Genomic DNA, 9,307 nt, shown 5'->3' with positions numbered 1-9,307 from the left:
TGTAATCCCCATGCTTGGGAGGCGGAGACAGGAGGATCGCGCAGGTTCGAAGCCAGCCACGCGCGCTGGCTTAGGAGACCCTGTTTCCAAATAAAAAAAGTGTAAAAAATAGGTCTGGGAGTGTAGCCCGGAGGTAAAAGGGGTTCCAGGAACCCCAGTACCACCAAAAAAATTAAAAAAAGAAAGAAAAGAAAAGAAAAAAGAAAAAAGAAAAAATAATTATAGGAAAAGTGGGACGAGGAGTAAAGCAGTCGATAAACTTCTATATGTGAATATAAATTGCTTGAAGTTAATATTGAGGGATTGGCATTTGGAGGAGAATGAGTGAGTGCCCACTGGATAGGGAAAGGAAGAAAAAGCTTTTAGTTTTTGACAGAGTAGATGTGGAAAAATCCACATTTATTTTTCTGTAAAGTAGAACAATTTCTATATAATTGCAGAAAAGTGTGCTCTAAATTCTTCTAATTTAAAGTAAAAAAAAATATGAACAGACACATAAGCAATCCAATGAAATGGTCTCATATTGAAATGTAAAGAAAAGAAACGAGAAGTGATAAAACGTTAACAGAGGTTTGTGTGTGGATCCACCCTTAAATACATTTTTATTTTATGAGAAAAAACATTCTCATATAATATGATAATCCTTTTGCCCACTTCACAATATGTAAGCTGATAAGGTGAAAGAATAGCAGGCAATTGTGTAATATAGATAGTATTTTTGCTTACTAATGGGAAGCAAAGTAAGTTCTATTAAATGGCAGGTATATTTAAAAGATTATTATATGTGAGGTTGCTATCTCTTCTGCTAGTTCCTTGAAAAATGTCTAGTTGATACTAATTGTGTAGCTGTTTGTGTGAATAAATACATGAATGAACTAAAGGAAGAAAAAGAAGGAAAGGAAATAAAAGAGAAGGAGGGAAGGAGAAAGTGGAAGGGTTACAATTGTTACAAACTCACTCTAAGTGGTGTGAGAACAAGGATTTTTTTCATATCTTTACCATTGCTAACTTTCCAGTAAGTAGAAGTATGTTTGCCACATATTACTGTTCAATAAATATTTGTTAACTAATGAATACATTGCTGCTTCCTATTTTTTTTGAGGTACTGGGGTTCCTGGACACCCTTCTACCTCTGGGTTACACTACCAGACCTATTTTTATACTTTTTTTTTTGCAAGAGTGCTCCACCACCATGCCTGGCTGCTTCCTATTCTTGAGAATGCATGCACAAATTCTGTTAGAGATAGGGAGGGGAACTGCAGTGATCAGTCATTATTATCACTGATGAATATCTATCTGGGTAAGAGGAATTAATTACACACAGGCATTTAGAAGTTTCTCAAAAATATAAAAATAAACTGTATGGTATAGCTTGGATCGGATAGATTGTCTTACCTCAACTATGGATGTTTTGGCTTTTCAAAACGAGGAATTGTGTATGCATATATGTATCAGACAAAAAGAAAAAAAAACATGCTATCAGAGAGATAGGAAAGAATACAAGATTTAAGAATAGGAAATATTAACTGCTTTTTTCTGCTACTAAGTACATTCTGTGAGAACACTGTTATACATCGTTTCATGTGTGGGGTGCACACATGTGTGTGAGAATGAGAAACTTTTGTTGTTGTTGTTACTAGAAGATGAACCCAGGGGCATTTTAAATCTAACCTACACCTTTAACCTTTTATTTTTATGTTGAAACAGGGTCTCACTAAGTGGCCTGAAGCTGGCCTCAAACCTGGTATCTGCTTGTCTTAGCTTCCCAAGTATTGTTAGGCACGCACCACTATACCAGGTTAAAAAATATTGCATCACAGCAAAACTTTGACACTCTTATTTTATCTCTATTTTATTCCTAAGCCTATCCCTAAAATAAAAGGTTCTAAAACAATTTTTTACATAACTTTGCAAAGATATAAACTTATCCTACTTTTCTCTTTGGCTATATTTCAAGAGATTACATAATAAATTAAATATATTGTATTATTTGTGTATTAATTGTTGCATGTTAAAAGTAAGCCATTTAGAGAATAAATATGAAAGGAATAATATTGTTTAATGTATCAGAACTTTTAGGTATCATGATTTGTTGGTTTTCTTCATAAAAATATGAAGAACAAGCTGGGCCTGATGGTGAAAGCTTGTAATCCCAGTACTTGGGAAGCTGAGACAAGAGGATCATCCCAAGTTCCTGGCCAGCCTCAGCTACTTAGTGAGGCCCTCTGAAACTTAGTGAGACCCTGTTTCAAAATAAAGAATAATAAATAGGTCTGGGGATGTAGCTCAGAGGTAGAATGTTCCTGGGTTCAATCCCTAGTACTGAAAAAAAAAATATATATATATATATGAAGAACAACATTTTTACACATCATATATTTAACACTTGTAGATAGTCTCCGTGAAGCTCTGAGGCTTTGTATATCTCTTGGCAGTATGGCCCCCTGAGAGAGCAGTAGATAGAAGGTTAGGCATCTTTCACAACAGCACCTTAGCCAGGGCTCTATGACCTTTTTTCCTTTCTCCCTCAGCATCCTCATCTGTTGAGTAGGATATCATTTCTCCCTCTAACTTAAGACTGCATGGAAAAATATACATTTTTAGATAATTAAAAAATTAAGATAAAAATTTTAAAAATCTCTTTTTTTATCAGTCTCAGCAAGTAGCTAGACTCTCAGCATCCCAGGGAAACCCTGTTTCAAAACACACAAATAAAAAAAGCTGGTGTGTAACTGAGATGTAGAATACCACTGGACTCAGTCCCCAGTAAAACACCCGCAGCATGTGCACACACACATGCACACACACACACTTGCGCACACAAACACACAGAGTAAAAATTAAGCTATGAGAACATGTTCATACTATGTATAAAAACAATTGAGCTTTCTATGCTGAAGTTTATCCTTCCTTACAGTTGCTTTTTAATATTCTTCTATTGGTTCACTGTTTTCATACGTCATATTGAGGTTTAGTGCGTCCTTATGGATTTTTAAGAATACAGCCAGTTTATTAATTTTAAAATGCTCTATAAAATCTTGTGTTTGTGGAAAGCTGAGGAATTTAAATGATTTCTTAATCGGTAGACTTTTTGTCTTTGTCTATAATTTCTTCTTCAAGGAGAGCCTTTAATATTATTAAAGGAAGAATCCCATTAGTTACAAACTCATTTACCAAAAAAGGAATACAGGGTGTTAAACTTATTTTTGCTTGAAACTCTTAAAATGTATTCAGGTAGTCACTCTTAATAGTAGTTTGTGTCCTCCTCATGGTTTGCTACATCTGCATTATTCCAGAAGTAAATTATAAGCATAAGACCTACTTTAAAATTCCATACTCCCTAAAATTACCAGTTTGGATGATAGTTTTACATTAGTGCTTTTTATTTCCATTATGGAATTTACTAATGGAAGAGATAATAATTCTGTTCGGTATTTCTTATTGTTTTAGTTGTCACTACAATATCTGTTGTGGGTAAATGTTTAGGAGTAATTTTGCCTTTTAAGGATCATAAACATTAACAAATGCTATTTGATTCACTTACAAATTATATGAGAAGAGCCATGAAATTTCCCTAACCTTTTCTGTAGCTCAATAAATCACAAACAGACAAGAAAGTTAAGCACTACTTCAGTGGGAAATCAGCAGACAGATGTAGCACACATTCCCCACAAAATAATTCAGAACCTGTTTCAATTTATCAAATGCCTACTTTATCTGTCAAAACAATGTCCTTTCTCAAATAAAGGGCATTGTTTCTGTAGCAAGAAAAAGGTTCTGATGTATTGTTATCTACAAATGGATGGCGGAATAATGGAACAACAGGCAGTGTTTCAAACTAAGAGATCAAAGGCCAGAATGCATTACAAATCTTGTTAAAATAAATGAGGGTAAAAGCATAATTCCAATAAAGACATTTATAGTCTTAAACAATTTCTCACTCTTCTTAAAACAGATCTTTAAGAGCGAATCTAAATCCCACCGCAAACACCAAAAGGATTTTTGTTGTTTCTCTCAGAGAGGTTAAATATTCAAAGAAATAGAGATTTGTGGATGCTATCTGCTAGTACATTTTCAAATGTGATGATATCCTAGAATTTTACTGATACTGCTGATTTTCTATCTTTGCATTTGTCCAAGCATGTGATATTCAAGGAGAAAAGTTGTTTATATAATATCAAAATCTAAAATGTATTTTATTATGTTTTATTTACTTAGTTAAGTATACAAATGCTTAACTACATACGATTATTTTGTGAAATTAATTATAAAAAGTGACCTCCCTTACTCTAAGCAATTTTAAGTCATCTTAGTACATTAATAGAGTCTACAGTGAATATTTTAATTCTAAATTAAGATGAAATATTTTCTTCTTTAACAACATCAAGAAAGTACAATTATAATTATGCTGATAACTGGCATTAAAAATGTGCTTTACCTGTATGCAATCAGTTAGCTTTTATTCCTAAGCCATTGTCAAGTTCAAACATTTGTTCTAACATAAACATGTCAGATAATTATGATGATTCCTGCAGCCTGGTTGATCTGGAGTTGGAATATGACAAGGTAGCCTGATGTATCTGTCTTCTTCATGATTGCAAGCTGTTCTCCTTTCCTTTATTTTACTACTTCTTTTATTTACTTTTTCAGTGGAACCATGACCTTTGTCAGTAACTGAAATATATTCTCAAAACAAATATATAATAATCTTATCTTGAAAAGAAATTCAGCATTCAGAAATAGCCTTTGGATTTGGTGACTATAAAATCCATTAATTCGTGATCACCCAATGATGATACAGGTATACAGGACCACATAGAATCACATACTCCTATAGGTGAACAGTCTTTATAAACTACAAGGAAGTTATTAAAGTCATAGTAATTGCATCAGTTATCTGATATCAGTTCCTGGGAGTGAGAAGCATTTTGTCTTCACATAATGTAATGTAGACTTTAATGTCTGCCCTCTGATATTAAGACTGTTAAGTATGTACTTAGCTGGGTGTGGTGGTGCACTCTTGGTCTCACTAAGTTGTGGAGGGCCTTACTAAGTAGCTGATTCTGGTCATCATCATCATCATCATCGTAATAATAATATATATTAATTATATATTAATTATATATTAATATATATTAATTATATGGTATATAATAATATAATAATTATAATATAATAATTATATAATATATAATAATAATTATTATTATATATTTTTGGTGGTACTGGGGTTCCTGGAAACCTTTCTACCTCCAGGCTACACTCCCAGACCTATTTTTTATATTTTTATTTGGAAACAGGGTCTCTTAAGCCAGTAAGGCTGGCTTCGAACCAGTGCGATACTCCAGTCTCCACCTCCCAAGTGTGGGGATTACAAGCGTGTGCCACCATGCCTGGCAAAATTATTTTTTATAGTCATCAAAATCTTGAAAAAAATAGGTTTCCATGAATACACATTCTACTCAAACTTTCATATAGCTTATAAAAGAAAAATTGTGTATTTTTTAAAATTGATGCCCCCTTTGGAATATTCAGAGCAAATTCAAGTAATCAACTACAGAATTTGTTTCAAAGTTTTTCAATAGATAACATAATTAATATCCAATGCCAGACCAAATATTCGCTAATTCTCTGATATGTACTGTTGATATGCTGGACATTAGAAATATAAATATTATTGATACTTAATCCTATCTTGATAGAGGTCACCAATACATACTAAGAGGAGGGCTTGAAATTTTCAATTATTATTCTCATTTCCTCTACCATTTCATATGCTCTAAGTTACATACTTAGGTAACTGAATTGAAAATGAAAATCAGTCTTTAAAATATACTTTTTCATGGTACTGGTGATTGAACCCGAGGGCATTCTATCTCAGCTATATATGCCCAGGTCTTTTTTTTTATTTTGATAAAGGCTCTCACCAATTTTTTGCACACTGGTCTCAAACCTGAAGTTCTCCTGTCTCCAGTCTCTACCTCTTAAGTACTGAAATTTAAAGGAGTGAGTCCTCATAGCATGCTGAAAATATTTTCTACATAGGAATGTATTATCCCACAAATGTTTTATTATTCACCTTTTTAGTTTATTCCAAACATAGATATCAATTAATAAACATGATGAATATACATAAAACCAGTTATATATCTATATATTCAAGAAGTGTGCATCTCTTTCTATATATGTTACATACTTATACAAAGGGCAATCTATTTTTCATCTATTTAGAGTAATTTATTTTCATCTATCCATTTAATCATAATAATTAATACTCATGAACTGAATTAAATAAATGCTATTTTGGGGGGTGTTTTTTGATACTAAGGATTGAACCCAAAGGCATTTTACCTTTGAGGTAAACACCCAGCAAATTTTTTAAAATTTATTTCGAAACAGAGTCTAAGTTGCTAATTTTCTTGCTAAGTTGTTGAAGCTGGCCTCAAACCTGAATCTTTAAAAATACATGTGTTTATTGCAGTATCATATATTTGTCAGCTGGGTTATCCCAATACAGAAATCCTCATGTAGTATACTTGGCTTAGTTTGATTTTGTTTGGTGAGCATTATAAAATTCTATAAGGACAGAGATATTTGACAATGGGTATGTAAAATTTGGTCTCTAAGTAACAGGATATTTTTTGAAAGAAACACTGAAATATCCTACTCACTGGCATAAACACTGAAGATTGAGATTTTTTACAAATTCTCACTATAAGGACTTTCTGTGTTTAAGACATTATCTAAGATAGAATTACATATGAGAAAGAAAGAACAACCAGTAAGAAATGCAGTGGGAAATTCTTCATCAGAATGATGCTTCTGTCTTGAAGATGTCCCAGAGTGCATTCAGGTTTCTAAAACTCCCCTTTGTCAATTTAATAATATATGTAGGTACTATCCAGGCTTCTGATTAATATGAAGAAAACATTAACAGACTAAAGCAGCTGTAATGCCATGATTTAAAACTAAAAAAATGCCTCTGTAAATATTAAGTCAATAACTTTCTTCTGAAATATAAAATGTGCTTGGCACAGAAAATTAATATGATTTCTTGCATGCAAATTACTGTATTTTAAACAAAAGATATCTTCTAGAACCATTTTAATCTTTGCTATATTTTACATATACTACTTTCAAATTCATATTTCAGTGTTGACATATTTCAAATAAAGAAAATGGACTGTTGTAATTCTTTGTATGGTGTTTTCATTCAATTAGCTCTATCTTTCTTTTTCTAAGCAAACAAGATGGCAATTTACTCAAAGTCAGCCCATAATAACATATATCAGCCAGAGTTGAACAAACACAGTGCCGCTCGTGCTACACCTTTTAAAATCAAACAATTTTAAATAAAAGCAAACATGAACATAAATAGTGTTTCCCTTTGGAATTTGACTGTTGACAGAAAAATGATAAAAACATAAAAATGGTTTGAATTTGTAAGGAAGTTAAATAATTCAGGAAATGTTTTATTAACTGATAGCAGAGAGAACAGGATTTTGGTCTTTGCATTATACAGCAAAGAAAGAATATAATATATGACATCTGGCTTATTTTTAAAAAAGTGCTCTTCCTAACCATATTAAAATTTCACAAGGTAGATGAAAACCACATTCTTATCAAGTACTTACAAAAGTAAAATTCTGTTTAAATATCTATTTTTTTCCTTTTAAATGTTAGTTGCAACATTTTAAGGTAAATGAAAAAGTTGTATGCCAGTACATAATTTTTAAAAGGTTTTGTGGTTTATATTTTCAACATACTATAACAGAAACTCAAAGGAAGTAGAGTTTGAGACCACAAATAGATCCCTTTTTTTCATTCTTTTTTAGTACTGTTTGAGATCTTGAACACTTAACTACACAGAATACTATATATTATTACTCATACTTTACAAATGGAATGTTATCATCTTAAAATTATTACTGACCAAGTATTTGTATTCTCATAATTTAGACAGCAAATAAAATAAAAAAGATTCTTAAGTAAAATAAAAAATTTAATAATATTAATTATTGTACATTTATACTTAGTTTTAAGAAAAAAGTAGAATTTCTTACAAAATTGTATTATCACCATGTGAAAAAAGAAATACTTAGCAAATATGTCAAAAAATTAAAAATTATATTAATTCCTCTACCCTATACTGTCCAAATTTGATGTTGACAGTATAGGATATAATGAATAGGAGTCCCTATTCATGATGACAAAAAACCACACACTTGGAAAAAAGGAAGAAAATACTAAAGAAAGGAGTTAATTATACAGTTTAGCAAATTGTTATGTCTTTCTTCCTGTGACCTACACATTTTAACTGTAGATTTATCTAAATTGTCCAGATCTTTATAAAACTTTGTTTTTCACCTTGCTAGAGATTTTGGATTATAAAGTAGAAACACTTCAAAGTTAAAGAAAACACTTCTTTAACTTTAACACTTTAAAAGTTTAACACTTCTGTTAAAGCTACTAACGTTATAAGATGGCAGGACTTATTTGGTATTGGATAAAACATAAGCCAGAGCCAGGAAATATCTATGAATTTTAGCATGGAAGTTCCACTTTATGTACTTAAATCTCAAAATATAAAAAAGAAATTGTAAAATAACTTCTGCATACTGTTGTCACCATGGCTTTATTTAGTTTAAGAAATCATTGGAAAGAGTTTTTACATAAGATTAAAGCATAGCCTAAAGCTATATTTTGTGATTAATAAATATTAGTACAAGACAGATTCTAATAGCACCAATGTCCTTTTGATTATTTCCTAAATGGGATATTACATAATATGATGATGAAAGCAGTAATGTAAACAAAGTAACATTCACTATGTATAGCCAGGTATGAATGCACATTGATATGACACCTACCCTGAAAGTAAACATAGAATTAATTTTTAAATGTAAGGGTGGTTATATTTTCTTCTCTTCCATTTTCCGTTTTATATTTACATTTACAAATAACAGAAAAAACATTTTTCTGAAATTTCTAAAAAACATCTAGCTACATATTTTGACTGTGCAGTTAATCTCACTTATTTGGGGAGCAGAAAAAGCCAAATTATGATTACTCTTATAATCTGCTTATCTCAACTGGTCCATCTTGTAGCTTCTCCATCATTACATCACCGTTACTTCCCATCTTGCGGTATTATTTACAGATATTGATGTAGGATAAATAATACTGTTTTAGAGGTGACGTACAAGAAAGACATATAAGAAAGCTCATTTCTCAGGGTCAACATTCAGAGTGTAAGAAGATGAAGGTAGGAGAAACCACACAATTCTATGCCACGGTTAAGGGTCAC

The sequence above is a fragment of the Muscardinus avellanarius genome (assembly GCF_963383645.1).
Source record: "Muscardinus avellanarius genome assembly, chromosome: 2".
NCBI classification, from domain to species: domain Eukaryota; kingdom Metazoa; phylum Chordata; class Mammalia; order Rodentia; family Gliridae; genus Muscardinus; species Muscardinus avellanarius.
This window is presented reverse-complemented; position numbering follows the sequence as displayed.